General features: G+C 40.4%; 1 protein-coding gene across 1 annotated transcript in view; it reads left to right on the top strand.

The window, feature by feature from the left end:
• Nucleotides 1-10,767, top strand: part of Immp2l (inner mitochondrial membrane peptidase subunit 2) — an 852,239-nt gene continuing 841,472 nt past the window's right edge. The window contains exon 1 of the mRNA XM_005377314.2: nt 1-171. The gene's annotated coding sequence lies outside the window, so the exon portion shown is untranslated. The remainder of the gene's footprint in view (nt 172-10,767) is intronic.

Below are 10,767 nucleotides of genomic sequence, written 5' to 3'. Positions count from 1 at the left end.
CCGGGAGGCGGGGCCAGGGGGCGGGCGGGCGCGTCGGTGAACCGCAGGGTCCTAAGGCACCTGTCTACCTCTATCATTTTTTTTTCTTCCACTTTTAGGGTCTTGGCCAAATTGGGCGAGGGCACAAAATAACCACTTACCCCTTGTCGCCGAGGAGGAGCGGGAGAAAAGGTAAGTAAGGGGGGCGCGGGGGGCCGGGGCCGGGACTTCCTCCGGGGGCGCTGGCGAGCCAGCGGGGCGACCCCGCACCGCCCCTGCGACCTGGGGTCCAAATTCCGCTTCTCCTCGGGAGCTGCAGACCCGCGCGCGGAGGTCCCAGGTCGCGGGGCTCTTTTCAGAGCGGTCTGGAGGGTTGGCGGGGAGTTTGGCAGCTTGAGCCTGATGCGTTTGAGACCCCTGAGCCCACCGGAGACTGATTTGCTTGCACCTCTTTAACTTGAATCCGTGGTCCTGGAGCTGCCTCTCTGGGCCCCATAGTTTACTAGCTAGCTTTGACTAATCCCGAGACAGTAAGTATTAAGGAATCAGGGTCCTGCTTGATAATTAACAGGAGCTCCTGCAGGGACTTCCACATTTTTAAGGAGAGGACTACTAAAAATACTCCTTTAGGACCTAAAAACATTAATACTGCAGCAGTGTTACAGGTGTTGAAGTTCTTTTGGGATCTTCTTTCAGGAGTCTAGAAGAAGAGATTTGGGTTAGGAGAGAAGTTTCCAGGCAGGGCATTTTTCTCTTGACTGTCACTTTGCTGTCCCCCTGCAAACGGTCTCTTCACTTGTGAGAAGTTACTAAGCAGTGCGCTGAAGTCCTGGGAAATTCCTGGGATTTTCAGTGTGGTCACTTTCACTGGTTCTTCCCTGGGACTTTGTCCTCGCTTGTCCAATACACTGCTTCCCTGTTCCCTAAGTGGAGAAATGAAACACAGCTTCTCTGGGGACTCCCTTAGCAGCGTGTCTATCACATTTAAATAAACATTCTAAAGTAGTTAACAGTTCAGGTTAGCTACAAGCAAGAATATAGTAAACCACATGTTTAGATGCTGACCCCTGAAAACCAATATTACTTGTGTACCACAAGTGACAATTTATGAGCAATCAGGAAGTGAGGTTTTTATTGATGATAGGTTCATGTATTGATTGAGAAGATACTTACTACCTCTGTCCTGCCATGTGCCGAACGCATTTGTAAAAGGAGAACGGTGAAAAGATGAGCCTGGAGATGGCCGTTTTGGGACAGGCCTTTCACCAGTTTTCTGTGGATGTCATGCACACTTTCGTGTGAATGGACAAGAACTTCCCTATACAACTGGTCCTAATGGTTTGAAATCTGTAAAGTGTTGCAGAAGAACAGTACTGCTCTGCCTTTGTAACACAGCCAGTAATAAACTTTCAAGGATGACTGACTGTGGCGATTTGTGTCTTATAATGGATGGTGTTATAGTCATTTTCCAGTGTAATAAATACTTTGTACAAGTACAGTAATTATGTGACGATAGGTTTTTGAATTGTTCCACAAGAAGGCCTACTATAAAACATTGAGAGCGGATGGTGCACCCAGGAAAATAATTACTGAAGGAGACTATTAACTTGCATGGCTTTCTGTGCATTTAGCTTTGTTTCTTTATCTAAATGAGAAAAATTCCTTTGCCTTCTTCTAATTATAAGGTCAACACAAAGTTTAGAATGAAATATTGCAGGAATATAAAAGGAAGTGAGTCTTCACCTTGAGATGATCATTGTCAACAATGTATGATTTCAACTTTCTATTTCTTATGTATACACAGTAAATACACAGTTGGATATTACACAAATAAATGTTACCTGTACTTACAGCTTAGCATATGTTAACCGTACGTACAGGCTAGTTATCTATTAATATGTTTGGTTTGTGTATATAGAACATTATATATTATATAACATGTATTATATAACAAAACTATATAAGATACACGTTTCAGTTATTCTGTGAACTTGTAAATTTCTTCCTTTTCCGCCAACATTTTGGCTGTTTACCACCATGCCTTACTCTATCTCAAACCCTCACATAGAAGTAGAATGCCTTTTATAGTCGTTTATTTATTTTTTTCTCCTACTGGAGATCAGGTACCCAACTTTAGACACGCTAGGCAAGGGCTCTACCTTTGAGCTGCACTCTCAGCCCCTATGGTCTTTTTGACTCCTCGCCCTTATTTTATTAGCTCTGCCACTTTGGTTCACTTACCACATCGCTTGTTCATTTATCATCTGTCAAACAGAACAATAAATACATAAAAAAACTGTAAAAAATGGTGCCTGGCCTGTAGGTAGTTAATTTCCCTGCTTGTTTTTCTGATTGCCTATTACTTCCTTGTGATCTTCCTTTCGATAGAAGAAGGCAGTCTAATACTTTCCTGCACATGCTAAGCCTCCTGGGTCTGAGTATTTTCACAGTAGATCACCTGCTGTATCTGATTCTGGAATTTCTGGGACAAGAACTGACACCAGATGTAGCTCATTTTCCCCCATCAGATCGTTCTGCAGCCGTGGTTAGAGAATGTCAGCCTGAAAAACGAAGGGAAAGGGTTTCTGTAATGTATTTAAAAAGCTCTGATACTGTCACCAAACTGAGAGAGACATAATACTGCATTTAGCGAGTGCTTAAAGTTGGTATTTCTATTTCAGTAATGTCTTTGGTTCATAAGAATTACAATAAAAATGCTGATGCTTCATGTCCAAACTGTCATGATTCTGCCTAGTTGTGGGTTTAATATACAGCTAAGCTGTGTATTTAGTGTATCTAAAACTGCTCTGGAAGCTGAGAAAGACAAGTCTGCAGACATCTGATTTCACACCAGACATCTGGTTTCACTGCTAAGGAGTACATTCTGTCAGTAGATTATAGGCGTATCAGCGGTACTGCTGTAGTTTATGGCATTTCTATTACAAGCTCTGGTCTAGAGGGCTTAGTATGATGTTTTATTCAAATGACAGCACGCTGGAAATGAGCACCTGGTCAGAGAAGCACATTTCCCACAGGCGTCTTCCGCTGCCATTGTTATCACAAGTTAACAAGGCAAAATAGTCTCTGTCCTTGGTGAGTTTTACATCGAGTTTTTTTAGAAGCAGAAATCTTTGTAAACCAAAGCCTAATTAAAAGTACTGTTAGTACCAGAAGTTCATTTTCCAATCCACTGTTGTTTGTAATGTTAGCAATCAACTCACAAGAATAAAAATAACAAACACCATTTAGATTTCTAGGTAGAACACCAAAGTTTTTAAAAAACTCATTGTGTACCCATTATGTTATTAGTGCTAATGGTTACTCTGATCCAATAATAGTAATTTTTGGAGAAAATTGTATTCCCGGGTCCAGCCTAGAATGGCTAGATCACATTCCCCTGTGTTTTGAGGTAATGACAGGGCGTAGGAATGCCCTGGAAGCTGTTAGTCTTGAGTTTTGGGGTGGGCTCCATCATTGCTTAGTTGTGACTGTGCCATAAATTTCTCGTCTGTAAAACAGGATGATTGTAGTTACTGTGAGACTCAGTGATTGTAAAGTAGCAAAATATCTCCCACATAATAGATCCTTAGTAAATTACAGTTTTTCCCCTTTAGGCCCTTCCTGGCTACAGGAGGAAAGACCTTCCCATTTTACATTCAGACTAACCCGCTAACCAGGGCTGTGGTTCCCATGGAGGGGCAGGGCATATGCGAGGAATGGCGAGGGAGAGTACCGGTGAGCGGAGAGAAGTCCATGGACTTGCTCAGCCAGTGGACTTGGCTGAGTGCACTGCTGGGCTCCTAGGAAGCACCATCTTTAGAACCATCGTTTTCTGTGCCTGTCCATTGATCTTTTGTCAGCTGTTCCACAGGGAACTCTTATCTCCTTATTTCCTGCTTAGTTCAGTACAACTTTTGGCTAGGTATCGTATGCATAACTGCAATCCCAGCACTCAGGAGGCTGAGGCAGAAGGAGCGCTGTGAGTTTGAGGCCATCCTAGACTACATAGTGAGTTCAAGGCCAGCCTGAACTACACAGCAAGACCCTGTTTCAAAAAGACGAAACAACAACAACAAAAACCCAAAATACAACTTGTTTATCACTTTGATAATACCTGAATAACCCTACCTTCTACATTTTTCTGAGTAAGGCATAACAATAGATATTTGTCATTTGTTAAGATTGTTTTTTCCTTGCATGCTTGATTTTTTTTTTTTTTTTGCCCTTTGTTGGCTTACAGTTCAGTCATTAACCCACCTCCACTTTGAAAAAATTATATGCATTGAAATAGTGCTGAGGATATAAAGATGAAAAGTCACTGTGCTTCACCAAGGAGCTTTTAGTGTGCTAGGATGGTGGGTGTCTATGTACAGTTTAAATATAGTCTGTTATTTGCTATAGTGGAGGTAGGCTTAAGTGTAATGGAAACCTAGCAAGAGCTCTTGATCCCTGAGGGAAATGCCAGGGAAGGGTTTTAGTGGTGGTTGTGTTTGAGCCACACTTGAAAGCTGAGTAGGAATGGGCAGCTGGAGAGGCAGCAGAAATCATTTCCAAGGGGAGCAGTCATATTAGCTAGTGAGGGGCAGGTTGAGAGTAAAAGCAAATAAAGCTGGGTGGTTAATTCAGGGTGCACTTCCTACCCCATGTATACTAGTGCATCAATGAAAAATAGTGAAAGGTCACTGTGGGAGGGTAGGGGGTACAGGTGGGGACATGGTAAGAATGGAGATCATTGAGGACAGTGCATTAATATGGAAAAGAGATTAAGAGGTCATACAGGAATGGATGTAGTGAGGACAGAGAAGTCTGAGTGTCTAGGAAAAGTAGTAGGAGGGAGAATTAACTGGTTTTGTGACTGAATGTAGAGCATGAGGGAAGAATGAGGATGCTGGAATACTTCTTAGGTTTCTGGATGGTGAGAAGGGAGAGAAAAGAGGAAGCACGTATGAGGGAAAAGAGGAGTTCAGCGTTGGACACGTGTTCAACGTGCTGGTGACTTGGAGGTGTCTAGAAGATATCTGGCTATGCATCCTGGAACGGCGCAAGAGATTGCAGAGGCTAGAGATAGTTTTCTGGGTTCTGAGTCACTGAAGGGATGAGAAAAGGTAAAAATGTTCGAGGAAATGTAAAAAAAGAAAAAAGGGCTAAAAGTAAGTCTTAGAGAAATATTGAAACTTAAAAGACAAGCAAGAAAGAGAAAGCTGTGAAGATGCTAAAGAGAGTTAGCTAGAGAGCCTAAGAGAAAAAGAAAAGTGGATCTTTTCAGGCCACAGCCCAGAGACGTTTCAGAAGAAGGATCCAATTAAAATTTAATGCTATAAATCCTCCAGTATGATTGGAGAAGAATATAAAGTGTCTGTTAGGAGTCTTGGGCTCCATGGGAATGGCTGGGATGCGGGGAGCAGAACTAAACTGTCCTGGTTAAAGGAGTTATAGGACAGGTGGGAGAGAGTGGACATGCTTAGGTCCTTCTGTCACAATATTTTTTCAGTAACTTTTACTGTGTACATGTAAAATATCATTATGTTACAGAATACACATAGGTAATAAAATGATTAGTGAAAAATATAATCATTCATCATTTCACACAATTACACTTCCCACCTTTGTGGTAACAGCAGCTGGAAGATACTCATTTGGCAAAATGAGAATCTCCCAACTGCAGTGTTAATTGTAGTACTCATGTTGTATACTGGACCTCTGCATTTATTGATCTTACATATCTACTATTTTGTATTTGACTTGCATGTCCCCATTTCTTCCTCTCTCCCCCATATGACTGTTTTATCTGTTTTTAGAGATTCCATGTATAAACAAGGTCATACAGTGTTTCTTTTTGTGTTTGGGCTATTAGCATAATCTCTTCTAGTTCATTTGTGTTTTGGTGAATGGCAGGATCTCTTTGTCTTTCTCTTTTTAAAAGACTGAATAACATTTCATGTCTGTTTGTGACATAGTTTCTCTATCTTTCCTCTGTCCATGGATACTTACGTTGTTTCCATAGCTTCATATCCTTTAGGATGAATACTATCAAAGAGGCAAGAGACAATCAGTATTGTGATGGAGAAGAGGGGAACCCTGTTTTGCTGTACCAGGGATCGAACTCAGGACGTTGCGCTTGCCAGGCAGGCGCTTATGCAACTGAGCTATATCCCCAGCCCCCGAGAGTGGAGTTCTTAAAGAACTTAAAAATAGGGTTATCACACAACCCAGCAGTCCCTCTTCTGGGTATATAACCAAAAGAAATGGAATCATTACCTTGTATAGATTCCAGTTGCAAAATCTGAAAGTTGTGTAGGCAGTTCTAATATCTGGCTTCTAAAATGTTTCCAAGAATGAGAAATGATGACCACTTCTGCAGACTTTTTTTTTTTAAGAGGGAGAGACAATATGTTTATGCTCAGAGGAAGGGTCTCTAGGGAAATGGAGGTAGTGTTAGTCTGTTTGCCCACATTCTTGATTATCACAGCTCTTGTGAACAGACGTCCTGTTTCTCTGCTCCTTCCCTGCTTTTTAATTCATGTCTGATCCTGACCTTAGATGTCTTCTTCATACACCTCTTTCCTGGACCAGAGTTCTATTGCCTTTCTCCCACCACATCTGGCTTTTTTTTTTTTTTTTTTGGTCTTTTTGAGACAGGGTCTCATTATGCAGTTCAGGCTGGTGTTGAGCTCACTTTGTAGCCCAGGCTGGCCTCAAACTCACAGTGATCCTCCTGTCTCAGCCTCCTGAGTGCTGGGATTACAGGCACATGCCACCACGCCTGGCAATCTGGCCTTTTTGGATACATTGTTCTCTAACCTAATCCAATTGTAGGTGTAGAAAGTCTATGTTTCTTCATTAAAAGTTGAAAATTTTCATTGTATCTACTGAGATACTAAGGGGGAAGTAACCATAACAAACAGAAAAAAATCATCCAGTTTAGCTAACACTTATTAATATTTACTATGTTTAAGATTCTGTGATATAAAGCTACACAAGATGGGAAGGATGCCTAAAATAGGTATCTTGTGTTTAAGGGGCCTTCAGGTGAGTGAGAGAAATGGCTATGTAAGTAAAGAAAGGCCTTGATATGTGCTATTGTAGAGGCAGAGTTTAAGGTAAGCTGGATATAAAAATTGACATAGTTTGTTGTATTCCTGAAGGTTTCATAGAAGAGGTGATGTTTGAACTACAGTGTGAACTATGGTGTGGTGACGTTCAGAGAGTAAGGTCAAAGGGGTAAAATACTCCTTCCTGGCTTCGTGAGATCAGCAAGAAGTTTTTTGTTTTTTAAAGTTATTTTAAAATTTTCTCATATTATTTTACTTGGCTTATTGCAAGATATGCTTGTCTTTGAGGGAGTTCTTGGGAAATAAAGATGTCTTGGCTTACATATAGACATATCATGTTTTCCCCTTGTGATATAAACTTTTTGTGAATTTATCACCAATGGTTTGTTGTATGTTAGACAGCTAAAATGGACGAGAGTCATTAAATACAGTATCTGGGGGATGAGGACCTGGCACTGGTATTTTTCAAAGCCTCCCAAGAGTTCTAATGGCGGTCAGGTTAGAGAATGACTGCATAGTTTGTTCAGATGGGATTTTGAGTCAAAAAAAAAAAAGTTAAGTTGTTGCAGGTTAAGTTGTTGCATTTCCTTCTCATAGCTATGTGTCTTTAGTTAAGTTACTTGTATTTCTCTTAGCCTATCATTGTTTGGAAAATGTGATGGTAGTGTACCTGTCCTGTCTGTCTTGCAGAGTTGCGCAAGTCACAAGGGGTGAGTTGTATTAAGGAACATTATATAGCGATATGGTTATAAGAATGAAATTCTTATTGGACCTCTAGGAGTGGAAAGGCTAAGAGCTGGCTATGTTGTCCTGCAAGAGAGTAATTATTTTATGGATTAGGGGTTAATATTTGATCGTAATAAGCGCTTTGATGACATATTTTACTATTTGTGAATGATAAAAAGCTGAAGACCCAAAGCAGAAAAGCAAATCCTTAAGGAAACAATCAGCAGTTGAGCATTTATAGCTTGATGTATTTATTCGCATTATTTACAGTTACACAAATGTCTTTATGATTAAGATTATAATGTTTCTAAACATTCTCAAGTGCTGGATTTGTATCTCAGTGATAGAGCACAGGCCCTATCATGTGCGAGATCCTGGGTTCATTCTCCAGTGCTCCCCATGTGTATATTTAGTGTCAGTGTAATTGTTTAGTATTAAATTGCTATAAGGGGCTGGGGATTTAGCTCAGCGGCACAGCGCCTGCCTGGCAAGTGCAAGTTTTCGTGAGTTTGATTCCCGGTAGCGGGAAAAAAACCAAAAAAAAAAAAAAAAAAAAAAGCTATAAATATGTTATTTTTAAGACGTTATAAAATGGCAGAATTCTAAGAGATAGTAAAACCTCCACAGAGTATTGTGGAGCCATACAAATTCAACACAGTAACATTGTAGGTCCCATTATGTCCAATAAGTGTGTGGGGATATATGCTGTCTGTGTACTGTGGGAAGCCTTTCACATTGGTGTCAGTCATGTAATCACATAGGAATTTGGGTATTAGAGTTTTTGATATTATACATTATGTTATGCCTTATAATACCTTTTGGTATTATAGCATATTTTAACTGGGGATTGGTATTGTTTAAAATGACAAAACAGAACCTAAAGCATAAAGACTGGGTTCTTGATCTGATTTTTGTTTGCTTCTTTCTGTGATAGTAGATAAGTTAGGCTTTCTGAGCCTCATCTGTAAATGGGATGTATTAATTCTGTCTTTGTAACACTGTAGACTTAGTATCTGTCTTAATCACTTTTCCTTGTTTCTGAGATACAATATCCAGCATCCAAAATTTAAAGAAAGGAGAGATTTATTTTGGCTGACAGTTTGTAGAGGTTTTAATCCGCAGTCCACTGGCTCCAAGGCAGGATGGCATGGCAGGGGGCATAGCAGAGGAGAAGTGGCTTTGGGCATGGTGGCAGGGAGGAGAAGAGTGTCAAGGGAGAAGCCAGGGAGGGACATAAAGGCTTCCAAGCTGTACCCCAAGTGACTAGCCTCTTCCGATCAGGACCCATCTCCTCACAGCAAGCCAGCTGTGAGCCCCATAATCCAGTCATCTTTCAAAAGCCCCCACCTCTGAGTGCACAAGACTTTGGGGGACTTCTAGATATAACAATAACAGTGACTGAAAACAACAGTCCTTTGTCATGTCATAGTTGCTGTAGGTCAGTAATTTAGAGTGTTCTCGTTCAAGGTCTTGTGAGGTTACTGTCAGATGTCAGCTAGGGCTGCAGTTGCCGGAGCATGGATGAGGCTGATAGATTAAGTTCCAAGGTGGCCTGCTCCTGTGGCTGGCAAGTGGGTGTTGGGAAGCCGGTTCCTTTCCATGAAGGGCTTCCCATGGGGCTGTGCTCTTGGGAGATGGCTTCCTCCAGATCAGGATCCAAGAGGCCAGTGTGGAAAGTACACTGCCTTTCATGATCGTGGTGTTATTTTTAATGTATTCTCTTAGTCTCCTGGACTAGATGTGATGGAGGAGCGGAGCGGGTGAGAGTATATAGAGGAGGTTTAGGAGGACATGAGACAAGGGTCACTGAGGATCGTCTTGTGGAGGGTGGCTGCATGGGAGGCTGACAGCCTCACCTTGGCATAGGATTGCTTTGGGGTTCATTTAAGGATTTATGTGAGGGCCCTTTGTTAATCATTAAAACAACATATAAATGTGAGATAGAAGTGATAGTGTTCTACTTGCTTAATAAAATTGAGGCTGAAGAGAAATTCAGTTATTTTGCTTTGCATTATATTAGTGCTGTAGCACCCTTTGCCTGCCCAAACCTTTTATCTTCTTTTTTTTAATAATTTTATCTTTTGTCTTTATCTTCTATCTTGTGTTATGTTAAGAAATCTCCCCATTTAATAGTAAAGTAGAGTAAGTAGGTATTTTTCAAGTTTTTTTTCTCATCTGCTGTTGTAAAAGTAGTGCATTGAATGGGGAAAATATGAAATAACAGCTATGGTAGTGAGAATCGTCTGGTCATCTGAGTAGTAGCATGAGGTTTCATCCTAGATAGGATATGTCTCTGATGAAGTCACTCGGTGTCTTGTTCTCCGTACTTCTCTTGGCATTTGGTCTGTTTTGCATGCTTTGTAGTTATTTGTGGGCTTGTCTTCCTTATGTTAGACTGGAAACTTTTTTTTTTTATTTAAACTTAGAATACCTCTTTTTATTTTAAAGAGAATAAAAATTTCAAAAACTATCAAAAGTGATACAGAATTTCAAAACAAGATGATAGGAAATCAACAATGGTTGTTATATTGCATATTATTATCTTCAAAGTGGTTGTTCAGATTACCAGATATAAGCATGCAAAATAGGTCAACAAAAATTAAGAAAAAATAGTAAGCATTAACTGTTTCTTTCAGTAAACCAATACAAACTAGTGGTACAATTATGTTAGTAATTGTGTATAATTTAGTTGTGTATATATACTGTTTTTTCCCCTTCTTTCTTTCTCTCCGTTCCATCATCCCAGTTGTTCTTTCCTTTTGAGCAGTTTCTTTCCCTTTCACAATATCTATTGTGGTTTTTGGATTTTGTTTACTCTTTCAGTTTCTTACACTAGGGAGACAATATGATATTTATACATGTGGGTCTGATTTGTTTCACTTATGAGTATGATCTCTACTTGCATCCATTTACCTGTAAAAGCCTTGAGTTTATCTTTCTTTATAGATGAGTAGCACTCCACTGTGTAAAAATACCACGTCTTTTTTATCTGTTCCTCAGTTGATGGACA

This window comes from Chinchilla lanigera, unplaced genomic scaffold (genome assembly GCF_000276665.1).
Source record: "Chinchilla lanigera isolate Chin_1 unplaced genomic scaffold, ChiLan1.0 scaffold00009, whole genome shotgun sequence".
Classification (NCBI taxonomy): Eukaryota; Metazoa; Chordata; class Mammalia; order Rodentia; family Chinchillidae; genus Chinchilla; species Chinchilla lanigera.
The sequence above is the reverse complement of the archived record's forward strand: the minus strand, read 5'-3'. Positions and strand labels throughout refer to the sequence as shown.